The following is a 13,124-nucleotide window of genomic DNA, read 5'->3' on the forward strand; positions in this document are numbered from 1 at the left end:
CATGTTGGTATGACCAGCAGGACTGACCCTTTCCCTCTCCCTCTCCTGGGGCACAGCACAGGTTAAAACACAATGATGTTCTGCTGCTTTCTGTGTCATTTTTCATGCATTTTGTTCCCTCTTTAAAGGGATAATGGAGCTTGCCAGTGCAAATAAGGTGAGAGTTTTGTATATTCCTCCTTTCGAGATTCAGCTCTCAAAATAGATCGTTATCAGATAATTGCATGCACAGAGAGAACTTTCCTGTATAATAATAATCCATCTTTTCCAGCTATCTGTTCAGACTAAAACATTAGGTCATAACTTCCTTGGCCTCTGTCCCACTCCCATAGCAGCCGACAGCAGCCTCACATGGGGACTAACTCTGGAAGTCTCAGAAAAGAAGGTGAGGAGGTTGCAGGAGCAATCTCTTCTTGCCTCCACTGCTTGCTGTGGGCCTGAGTGTGCTGGCCCTGGCTCATATCACAACAGCTGTAGGTGTGCATTCTGTAAACCTGAGAGTTACGTCTCGTAAAGTGCAGTGCCCGGCAGGAGAAAGGTGACTGTGAAGGATGAAGAAATCCTGGTGTAGTGAATGTGCGCTTGGGAACGCAGCAAACACCAGGCACCCAAATGCGCTTCCCTGGGCAGCCCCTCTCCCCTCCTTGGGAAGGCATGAAAATCCAAAGGTTTCCATGATATTGTACCTGTAAAATTGTTGCCACACCAAGCAGAGGGCGATATGTTTCCCCAGGCAGCTGGTGAGTATTGTCAAGATGCACTTCCCAGATCCGAAGCGTGAGTGCTGTGAGACTGCTCTGGGACTGTCCTCTTGGGTTGCACTGCACAGGCTCAGGCTGAGCAGTCTTGTGTTTGCTTTCCACAGCAGGTCCCTGAAAAAATGCTTCCTTTTTAAATTAATGTTGAGGAATACATGAGTTCAGTCACCGAGATGTGAGTGACCAGGCCAGAAATGTGATGCAAGCCCTGTCCCAACAGCTGTTCCTCTACAACTGGGAGTACTGCATAAACATGCCCCGATCAAACGGGTCATATTTTAGATGGGGAATTTCCACTCTCTGATTATTTGAAACCATTTATGAATAAATTGCTTTAACAGATAATATTTGGAGTAATTTCAAGAAAATGTACAGGAATAAAATCTCAGCAGACAATGCATGAGCAGAAGGCAGTGTTACATTTGAGATGTATTCATTGTGCACAGTCCACACCACCCTACTCTGGAAACTGGAAGGAAAATGAACGATTGCAAAAGCAAGTTTGAGTTACCGGTGGCGTTACAAGTATTTTCCCTGTTAAGCTGTACAGCAAAGACTCACTCATTTATAGAGACATGAATGTAGGAGGAATGGGAAGCAGACATGATACTTGAGGTCAAAAGTAAGTGAGCATGGAGGAGAGGTGGCATGTCACACGGGGGTGGGATGCAGGGTTGTGGGGGTCCACGTGGGTGAGTGCGGGACAAGAGCCCACAGGAGGAGCAGTCACCCTCCCTGCACTGGTGGTGAATGAACGTTTGGGTAGGGACTGGGTTGGTAACCAGAGGGGTTGGTTTCCACCAGCAGAAGTTTGCACAGACCTCAGCGAGGGCTTGGGGGCATGGTGGCTGTGGTGATTGGTCCCATCCCTGCCCCGTGGACTTGTGTGGCCGCACAGTGGCTTTGGGAGAAAACCCTCGGGGAATGGGAGAGTCCCTGGCTGTGGCCCCAGGACCTCGTGCCATTCCCACCATTGGAGCCTTCCTGGAGCTTTGTGGTGCCTGGGGCTGCAGCACTGATGACACTGGATGCAAGCAGCTTGTCACTGCAGCCCAGCAGGTAGGAATGCTCTTCACCTTGTTTTCTGGCTGCTGGCATCAATCAGTTTTAAGTGACATCTCATTAAATCATTGCATTTGACTCTGGCATGCAAAATCACGGGGTTGCTGTGCTTCAATGATACAGTGTGCCACCAAGAGCATGGGAGATACCTTACAGCAAGAAGTATCAGGTGTTACTTTGTGTAAGACAAAGCTGTTGATCAACTTTTACCCAAAGTGTTAGTCCTCAAAGGCAGCGTGACTGAAGGCCTGTAGTTCTCCCCCAGTCTCTGAAGTGTACTTAATCAAGAGTTTAGAATATGGGAAGAGATTGAACATGCTAGGTGACTCATTTATTTAGAATGGCAGCTGAAAATGCAGCTAAATAAGCTACTAGGTATACAGGATGGAGATGAGGTTAGAAGTAGACAAAAACTGGTATTAACCTGGCTTGCCTGGAAGCACATACGGGGAGAATGGAGGAATACAGATAAATTATTTGTATGCTTCCTCAGATAAGGGCTGGTGGGCCAGCTACACATAATACAATTAGAAGCAAGACACAAATTATGATTCAGACAGCAGGAGCTGCTATGATTATTTATGACGCTGATGGATGGAGAAGGCGACTGGCAGCAGAGCACAGCGGGGCTTTTGCAGCGTTAGCAGGGCAGTGAGGGGCATGGCTGCTCCTCCTGGGCAGAGCGAACAGGCCAAGCATCGGCCGCTGCCGCCATCCGTAGCCGGGGTCTCGTGAAGTGAGAAACGAAGAAGCAGAGTGTGCTGGACAGGCAGAAACTAAGTACTGAAGAAGATGTTGGTATCAGCGAGTCCCTCGCTTGCTGGTGTTGATATACTGTCCCTGCTTTTGCCTTCAGGATCTGTGGGCTGCAGCTGCCTTCCTGCACACGGTGTTTCCAAAGCCAGGGCAGCACAGTCACAGCTGAGCTGTGCCACCAGCTCCCCCTCAGCACCGGGAGGACATCTGGTTTGCTCCTTTCCTTGTGCTCCTTGATGGTCTTGGGCTTTATGGAGTCCAAGCAGTGAGAAATACAATGCTTTTGTGTGGGACCAGCGGGCATCTGGCCCAGGGCCACAGGGAGCTTTTTTTGTGATGTGTGGGGCTGCCCTGGGTGGGTAGCAGCATGTTTTGGGGCAGCTCACTCAAATGTCACCTGGTGAGGCTGGTTTTAGGAGGCTCAGACAAACTGCAGCTGAGTGGGCTCAGCTCCCACCAAAGCCAAAAGGTGATTGCACCTGATGATACTGCAACTCCCAATTTACCAGGCTGTAAGTAGCCAGGCACCCACACAAACTGGTATGTTGATTCCTGATGAGGCCCATCCCAACCTCCCAGTGCTCACTGCCTAGCCAAACAGTACCAAGCAGCTCCTTCTGAGCTGGAAGGTGGCAGTGCTATTAGACTGTGGTTTGGAAATTGAGCGATTGTAACGTGTTTGATGACTGGCCAAGAAAGCAGTTTAGAGGATTACAGCAACAGGTAGCTGAGGATGTGGTAGGGTACCCCCATCCTTGTCAGATCAGCCAAAACATTTTGCAAGTGACTGAGTGCAGAGTTCAAGAATTGTCTTCAGACTAAATCCACGTGTCTTTCACAGCAAGCAGAAGCTGAACCCATGTTTCTGGAAAGCCTGCTCTTGTATTTCAGGTCAGAGTGGAGGCAGGATGCGTGCAAGTGACCACCTGCAATCCGGCAAGCTGGGGGATCAGCAATACCCAGGTGTACCTGTGGGTCAGGAGCTGTGAAAACTTCCAGTATTGCCATACCCTGCTCCTCTGTGGGGGTTTGGATCTGCACTGGATTAACCATTTTGCAAAGAAAAGCTTTTCCCTGGGCCAAGGCTGACTGCAGAGCTCAGCCCCTGGGGCAGTGTGCCAGGGCTGGCCTGGGAGAGCCCTTCTGGAGCAGCATTTGCACCTCCTCTGCGCTGCTGCATCTACCAGTCAGCGCATGGGGATGGAGATGTTACCTTGGGCTGTTTGTCAGTGAGCTGGGCACAGTCTGTTGGCACAGCTGACTTTTTGCTGAGACACAGAAAACCACAAGTAGACTCGTATCTAAATTGTTTGACATTAGACACTTGTGTTTCTTCTTGTGGCCTGCTTGGCCCTTGCCTCTGGGCACTGTGAAAACATCATGACTTTTATGTCAGCAGTGTTCTCCCATCATGGGATGTGTTAGAGGAGCTCCAGTGAGTGCAGAGTATTACTGTCTTTGAAGGGAACTGGCAGGTGCGATGCTTCTGCTCATGCTGGGGTGTGTCAGTTCCAGAGAAGAGATTTTAACTTTGGGGTTTTTTTGGTAGTGATTCTAACTCCGTATTTCCTTGATATTCAAGGAGAGTGAAATAAACCTACAGCCAGGATCCAGTTGGAATTGCCTCTCCCAGGGGTCGAGATGTGTTATGTGAAAAGTGACACCGTGGTTTGTCACATGCTCTTTGTGCACAGAGGCTGTTGCCAGGGGATTCTTATTTTTTTTTCTTAATGCTTAAAGGTCACAATTAACATCTAATGAACACAAATGTCCACAGGAAAAATGTTTCTACCAGGCATCAAATTAAGGGCAGATGAAAGTCTCCGATGTGGAGTCAGACAACAGCATTAATGAAGACAGAATGGCAACAGTTTTGTTTCCTCCTATTATTTATTCAAATTGGATGTGAAAATTGACTAAATAGTATTTAGTAATGATGTGCATGGGAAAGAGCCTTAGGCCTGGTGAGGAATTTTTATTGGGTAGCCTTACATGCTGGGGCCTCTGGATCCCAGCTATCCAGCGAGAAAAAACCCAGGGCATTTGTTCCCAGAGCCAAAGCAGCAGGTAGCAGTCAGACCTGCCTTTTCCTAGAAGGCAAGCAGGATCCAGATGGTGCTCTGAGCTGTATCCTGGGGGAGGCTCTGTGCTGCAAGAGGCTCAGTGCATCCCTGCATGGTGCCCTCCAACCACTGGGAGCTCCCTGGAAGGGGACCAAGGGGTTCCCCTTTGGAGAGGCAGCACAATTAGCAGCATCTCAGCCTGATGAGGAGACCGGGGACTCCTAGGGAGGGTGGAGCTGGTCAGTCCCCTGCAGCTCCTCTGCACACAGGGCTGCCAGCCATCTCTGGCAAGGCAGGTTTTCCTGGGCAGCTAAACTCTCTTTCAGTGCTGAAATAAGTCTTTTTTTCAGGCAGCAATTTGTCCTGCCTGTTTTACCTGTGCACTTCTGGAAAGAATTTGGTTTACCCAAACAGCGTTTGGTTCATGCTGTTTCCTGCAAGTATTTGTAGCAGAAACCCTTGAAGAGAAACTGAGCCTTTATCTGCACGAAAGACATCTGGCCATGACAGCTTGTCACAAGGTGTACACTTGTACAAAGCCAAGTCGTGTATCTCTTTGGTCAGTTTTTGTGTTCTTTGACCAAGAAGATCCAAGAGGAATGATGGTGGAGTTGGTGGGGTTTGGGTTACTCTGTAAAGACACAGGGGCAGGTAGAGCTATAGTTCTTTGCTGAAAAATGTTTTGTGAGGCTAAATGCCTTGAACCCTCACACCTGCAAAAACTGAAGGACAAGGAGAAAAGGTGGTTTTCAGCTCCACAGACCTTGTGCTCACTGCTTTGGAGATTGGGGTCTGAGACGGACTGTGGCACCAGCACAGGGTGACCAGGCAAGAGAATCCCCTCTGGCAAATGCCAGGCACCCCTGTCACAAGCAAAGTGATGTTTCTGGCTGGAGCAAAGACACGGGGAGGAAAATGGAGACCTGTCAGGAAGGTAAAGTGCCACATCTTGTTTTATGTGGTACTAACATTGCAATTTGACCTGATGGGAACATTTAGATAATCTTCAAGAGGCTGGAGCAGGCCAAAGAAGAGTGTGATGAAATTTGGAAGGTCAGCACCAGGGGTTCTAGGATGTCTCTGCTGCTCCTGCATAACAGGTCTCAGCCCCGTCACTGAGGCGAATTAACCTTTTCCCTGGGACTGGCGGTGCTTTTATAGCACATCATGAGTCCTCTATTTCTTCTTGCACTGAAAACAATTGCACCTTCTCCTGGGAAAGGCAAATTGATTGTAGGGAGTTCAAAGAATGAATGCTGAGCAGGTGGCTTTCTAGATGATACACTTTTCTTGGCAAGAGCTCGTTCTCTGAGCAACATGCCCACCTGCCAGAGAGAAAGGCAGAGAGCACTGTAATTCCCGGGGTGGGAGTGGTGGTGGCTGGAGAGTGAAGGCTCCGCAGAGTGGAGCTGAAAGGATGAGTCTGTGGAGCTGCACACCCCGTTAAAACGGGCGGCTGGACAGAAAATTGCCTCTAGCGGCATCCGGAACAGCTGAGAGATCAGATGAGGGTTTGATGCCATTGCTTCCAGGGCAGTGTCTGCCAGGCTGGTGTGAAGCACAGCCCTACCTCTGCCTCCTGCTGCCTGGGCAGAGCGGCATGTGCCCTGCTTGGCGCTGCGGCACAGTGCACGGGCACGGGGGCTGCAAGGATGCAGGCTGGGGGGGGGGAGGGAAGGTCTCACACACTATTTTAGAAAGTGAATGCCTTGCTCTTGGAAAGAGCAAGACCTAAATCCTGTGAGGCCCCTGCTGAGTGGTTGGTTTGTTCCAGATGGCAGAGAAATAGGCCATGAAATCGCCAATTTTTGTAACGCATATTCAAGGAGTGGAGAGGTTTGTCCTCTTTTCTGGAAGGGCTCTCATGGGTCTGCTGGACTCCTGGGGATGGGACTGTTGTTATTTTAATGCTACTGCACCCAGAAATATTTCTGCTTCCTGAGTCCCTCGGGCAAGGCAGGGTGCCCTCACGGGACACGAGGGATGCACAGGCAGAAAGCACTGGGAGTTGGTTAACGGGCACCTGAGGTCTGTGGTGGAGCAGGAAGCCAAACTTCTTCCTGGGAATACAGCGCAGCCCTCACCTTCCAGGTGCAGGCCACAGTTCCCCATCCTCTGTGATACAGTAAGTCCATGGAAAAATTTTAACTTAGGTGCTAAGCTTTTCTGTAAGACTTATGAGAGAGATATGATGAGGGATAAAGGTAATTAATGGCACCAGACTGTCTTTTGAATACAGATTGGATTGTGACTGACTGAACAGAAATTTTTTAAAGCAGAGTTTAAGCAGACATAAGATTAGCCAAGATTAGTAAGGATTTCTGCCTGGTAGCCTAAATCTAATGTCTTTCAGTTAGTAATCCTTCTTTCAGGTCAATGAATCTCCCTGTAGAAGGAAAAAAAATTACAGGTTATACAAGAGTTCAGGGGTTTCACTTGTCATGTGAAAGGGATTTAGGGCTGTTTTCAGCACCTGGATTGCTTCCAACATTTAAGGAAGCCTATCCTATGCTGTGATCTTGTGGGGATATTGCAGAGTGGTACCTTCATGGTTGTGTCCCCCTTGCCAGACAGAGGAGGTGAGGAAAGCCTGATGCCATGTGGACACTTGTTTCATGCAAAAGAGGCTTGTTTCAGTGTAGGTAAAGCTTTTCCCAGCTAACTTTGCTTGACTGAGGCAAGAGAATCCTCTCCACAGAGCACACATGTCATTTCATCATATAAGCATTTACTGGTGCCATTTATCTCTTGGTCCTATAGGCATGACCAAATTCTCCTTACTCCAAGAGCTCAGCTAATGCTGCCAGTGCTCCTACCCCACATCAGCTGTGAAGCAAAAACTTCATTTAAACATTAAGGAGAGACATTTGCATTAGTGTCTCAGGTGGCACTTTGCTGAAGGGCTACAGTGTGAGCACAAGCAACTACTGTGACTCAGCTAGTATGTTCTAACTTGGTTCTCTGTTTGTACACCAAGAAAAAAGCCTGAACTCAGTTTCCCAGTGGTTGAATGGCTTTGAACATTCGTGAACAGCTAAAATGGCCTAGATTTGAAAGTTACTTAGGATCAACCTAATTAAGACTGAAGTAATTATGAGTTCAAGTATCCCCAACAGCATTTGATGCAGTTTAACAAATTTGCCTTAAATCCAGATCTTTAGCTAATGCAGACTAAATTTCTTGTTTGACAAGTGCTGAAGTTAGAGAACCAGCCACGGGTACGGGGCAGCTCTCAGCTGCTGCTCAGTGATGGAAAGCTGGCAGCAAGGGGAGAGAACGGGGCAGTTACCAAAAAGGCTCTGAGGTAAAGAAACTGCAGTCTGGGAGGCCAGCATTTTGTCATTATAACCCCTTGTGCTTTGACCAAGCCATATTGCAGCAGTTCCTTTCACAGCTCATCCCTGAGTGATGCCAATCTCCTGCCCATAAATTAGCTAGTGCATTGATAAATCAGACAGCAATGTGAGCTGCAGCAGATTATTGCACAGTTCCTCCCCAGGTGCCAATGTGGTGCTGTGCTTTCATGATTCTTGCCTGTCCAGAGAAAGAGAGGAGCACACAGGTGCTGGTTGATGGTCAGGGCTCTCTCAGTATTCTCCACCCACCATCCTCACTGCTGCCTTCCACTGGAGGATCTGAGGAGGCCGTGCCCAAGCCCAACTCTTATTGAAGAGCATCTCTCCTTCACAGAAAAGCAACTGCTGAGGAGGTTGCAGCAGCAAGGTACATGGCCTGGGACCTGAGCCAGCCCATGGTCATGTCAAGGAATGTGATTACCCCCCATCTCCTCAGACACCAAGGTGAGGGCAATGTCTCCCATGCCTGTGTCAGGTGATCCCGGCTGTTTCCCATTGCCTCTGGGGAAAAGCTTTTCTTGCCTTTGCCTTGGAGGGGAGTTGGGGGTAATAAAGATGCACCTCAGCCTGGGAAGCCTCACTCTGGGTTTCAAGGGGAAGCACATTTTTCAGCCTGCAGTTCCTAGGTTTCATGTGTTGTTCAGCCTGGACAAAGTGTCTGACCCGCTCTTGAGCTGGCAGCCTGTCCTCTGTTTGCATGAGTGGCTGAGAGATTTTCTGCACTAAGTGAATGCCCTCCCAGCTTGGAAGGGGCTGTGCTGTTAATTCCTCTGCTTGGCAAGGCTTCTGCACTCCTGTTCTCTGAATCACAGAGTTCGGTGGGGCAAACCACTCTGTCGCTATAACTGAAGCTCAGGCAAGCTAGAGAGCCTATACCACATACACAGGTAAGGCTTTAAAATGTGCTCTTTCTATTATCTATGTGAGGAGAAGTCCCTTGGATCAGTCCTCCACTTTTTCTCTCAAACCATCAGGGCATTTGAATGACTGCTGAGTGACAGAGGGGTAAAGAGTAGGGACAAGAATCTCCTGGAAGCCTGGAGCAAGCACAGTAAGTTTCCATTCTGGGGGGAGTAACTTCTTGTACTGTGACTGTGTGGGAAGCAAGGAGTGAATTTTTCACCTTGGCTTCCAGATCACACAGAATGAGGCCTTCCTGGATGAGGGAAAGCTGAACAAATGTGGCTACTTTGAATCATAGCTGCCTTTTTGTTGTACTCTGATGCAAACATGAAACAAGTTGTACAGCTTTGGCATGATCCTTGGCCTGCTGTTTCTCAATATTTATTTTACATTGTTTCAGATGGACTTCGATGAATATAATTTATTCACCACCCATTTGGCATCTTTATCTGAGCATAATATTCATCTCTGACTTGAGGAAAATGACTATTTCAGACCTTAAATTATGCATGCACTGCAGCACTGCTGGTATCTCAGACTTAAAGACCTTTGTGCAGTCATTTCAGTCACACATTTTTTTGTTGTCTCCTAGAAAATGATGAGGAACCTTTGCTGGCCTGCCAGAGAGCACTGCCCAGCTGCAGCAGACCAGGCACTGCAGGATGTGGATGGGGAGGCTGGTGGAGCTGTCCCTGGGCTGGGAGCTGGAGAGCTTCCTCCATGGATGCGACTGTGAGCCCTTTTGCTTTCCCTTTTCAGCAGCTGTGGGATGCACTAATCTTATCCCATCTCTGTTCTTCCCTTTGTTGTAGATTTCTCCCTGCTAAGCACTTTCTTGGCCATGCTTTCTAGGTTTTGTTCTCCCCTCACCCTTTCTTCCCTTCTCCCCCAGTGAGGATGGTGCAGCTCCCTGGCAGTTGCCATAGAGATAACAGAGCCTTATTGCTACCTCTGCTTTTCTCTGCCTGTGTGAGAGGCACTCCTGCCCCTCTGCAACTTCGCTGGCTGAGCCAGCTGTGTCATCCCAAATGTGCCATCCTGCCCTGCTCCCCGCTGCATGAGCAGGCTGTCCTGCAGACTGATGGGCTGCATCCGTCTGTCCTGGGATGGACAGCTGAGCCATTATGTCATACTTTGGGCTCCCAGTAAGTTGCACTGATCTGTGCATGGTAGTGGAAGATACTGAATCTCCAAGTAGCCCCACAGAATGACTCAATCCAGTGATCCTGCTGGCCCTTTCCAGATCTGTGCCCCTAAATCTCCATCCACCTTCTACCTTCAAGCTTCCAGGGAGCCTGATCCTCCTCAGGTGACATTGCCAGAGCAGTGAGAGTGCCAGTGCCTATGAACACCAGGGTGCCACGAACCCCTGCTTGTGGGTGGGATCTTCAGAAGAGGGGCAGATGGACGCAGAAGGGGTAAGGGACTTCACCATGGTCAGTCCTTTAATTTCCCTGGCTGTTGTGACTTTAGGTTGCTGCAATCTGTGGCTGACTCAGAAGTGGCACTGTGAGATTCAGTGCTGATGACTGGTTGGGAGATGAGTGGGAACTGGTTTCTCTTCCAATCTAATCTCACACCCCAGGGGGAAGAGATCATGTGGAAACTAGGCAAAGTGTTGAGAGTTAGTGTCCTTTGCTGACCTCATGAATATGATTATCTGAAAGGATGACTTTTACTTGGCAGCTTTGTACATGCAGTTCCAGAGCTATTATCTTGTACGCTGGGTCACAATGATCAATATGCCTTCAAGAAGCTTGTCCTAAATCCTTCTGACAAATTATTAATAGAAGTCACTTCAACATTTGGACTGTTCAGAAAAGTTAGAATTTTTACTGTTCAAAAGCTTGGCTGCTGGGAATGCAGTATGCAAAGTATTCATTTTCCTTTACACTTCTCTAAGAAAAGTATCAGAAAGGGAAGCTTCATTCTTGTGAAGTTCAGTAGAAATGGCAACACAACCAATCCAAACTTGGAGACTACATGTGATCAGATGCAGACAGAGGTACTTGAAAAGCCTGTATTTTCCTTCCATGTTTGCAGACATTTAGGGGAAATGTTGTTTCTTTATATGGCAAAAAAGAACAGAACAGCAGAGAACCTTGAGAAGTTCAGAAATGGGAGTGTATTTGTTTCTCAAGCACTGCAGGATATGACCTGTCCTTCCACCTGAATTGGAATAAAGGAGGGAGATTATGAACTAGGGAGAGTATGAACGAAGTGATGCTCCTAATTGTTGGATGTTACAGAAAATATGATCTTTGTCATCTTTGGTAGGGCACAGGGGATTTGACTAGAGGTGGAATCACAGGGAGATGACTCTGCCTTCCCTGCAGAGACTCAGATGGAAGAGATGCTTTGACAGGTTAAATTAGATGCAGGACAAAGACCTTCTGATCTCAGCTGGTTTCAGTAGGCTTATTTTAATGGGAAAACTCTGAGCTGAGGACAAGTTCCACTGATGATTCAGTGTTGTATATTGCAATAAAGGAGTTGTAGGTTTTTTATTTTCAATACTTCTGAGATTTTCTGTTCCCTACTGACACTACTACTGAAATATTAAAAGATCTGAAGGGATGGAGAACAGCCCACTTGCAGTGTTTGCTTGCCTGCTGAGCAGCCACTCGCAGGGCAATTTTACCCATCAGCCAGAACCCAAAGAAAATTTTGCTGCAACTTTCTAAAATCTGCCTCTGTCATTCAGGAGAGGAAGAATTGCCTGTAGAGAAGGCATTGACTAGGCCCTCTGAAGCCTACAGCTGAGTTTGAGACATTCCAAGCTGTTTTGGGAAACTGCCTGATCCTTCTACACCTCTTTAAAGTGTGACCGATGCTTTCCCAGCGAGGCTGGGCTGTGTCTGTCACAAGCCATTCCTGGCAGTGACAATACCGTATGGTTGAGGTCCTGCCATCGCAGGATCCTGATCTTGTCTGGAGGCATCTTGCTCCAACTCAAGGATAGCTATAAAAATCAAAATGCAGGACGTGGAAAGTACAAAACCAGTTCATATAAAACAGCTTCTCTCATCAGATTACTCTCCAATGCGTTGGATTGTAAGCCAAGGTTATTCAGCCATGTCCCAGTTGACGCTACCTCTGAGTGTCAGGCTTTCAGTGCTTCTGAAGATTGGTGCTTGTCCTGGGGGCAGATGGATGAGTCATCTAGGCCTCAAAACTGTGTAAGCAGCACTTCTGAGCCCCTGGGTTTATAAGCATGAAATAGTTAAAAAAAAAAGCCTCTACTTTCTCCCTCTACTGACCCTAGAAAACAGATCAAACAGATAACAGCTTTGAGATAACCCAGATGTGGATGTTTCCCCTGGAACTGGGGGCTTGCATGTGTTTATGATCGCAGCAGCTGTACGTGTGTGTGCACGTCCCCTCCAGCGTGGCCAACCTGTTACCCAGCAGAAGCAGCGACTGACCTGAGCAGCCTTTCTGGCACCCAGTGCACTGGCTGCTGTAGGAGCACTAGGGTAGGCAGTGACAGGTTTACTACTGTCACAGCTCTGCTGAACGATGTTGCTGGAGCTGAAATTAAACTGAAGCCAGCAGCTCTGCTGGCTGGTTGAGGGATGTTCCAGCTGTACTGATCACTGCATAGTTCCCAGAAGTGTATTTGTGTCTCTTCTCCCAGAGAAATACTCTGCACAATGCTGCAGGGCAGCAGCAGAGGACACAGGTGGCCAGCGGCTCCAACACAGCCCCAGCCCTAAGGGGGAAACACATAAAAGTCTGTCTGTCTGCATCTTTGTCTAAAGCAGATGCTGAATTTGTCACTTTTTTCCTCATGCCACTGAACCAGAGGGGCTGCCTGCTTGTCTGGCTCACCATGAGTACTAGGCAAGCCTTCGGGGCAGCCTGAGTGCCAGCTTGTTGAGGGAAGCTCGTGGTGCCCTTGCCTTTGCAAGCTGCCCGATTGTTCATGCCCTTGGGGTCTTCATTGTCCCTATCTTGTAGTGCTTATGGATATGGCTGAGTACAGCTGTCTGTGGTACTGCTGCCCTGGCTGGATGAGTATGCAGTGTGTCTGCTTCTTCCAGAGATGGTTCAGAAAGCAAACACGATGAATATGTCCTGTATTAACACATCATCAGTAACCAAGTATACAAAGGAAGAAGATGGTGGCCTCAATGGAAATCAGCTGAGTGAAGCCAAAGGTGCTTCTAAATTTCCATTTCTTCTTGCCAAGATATTCTTTGGGAAAAAACCCAAAAAACAAAAGC

This window comes from Gallinula chloropus (genome assembly GCF_964237585.1).
Source record: "Gallinula chloropus genome assembly, chromosome: 5".
NCBI classification, from domain to species: Eukaryota; Metazoa; Chordata; class Aves; order Gruiformes; family Rallidae; genus Gallinula; species Gallinula chloropus.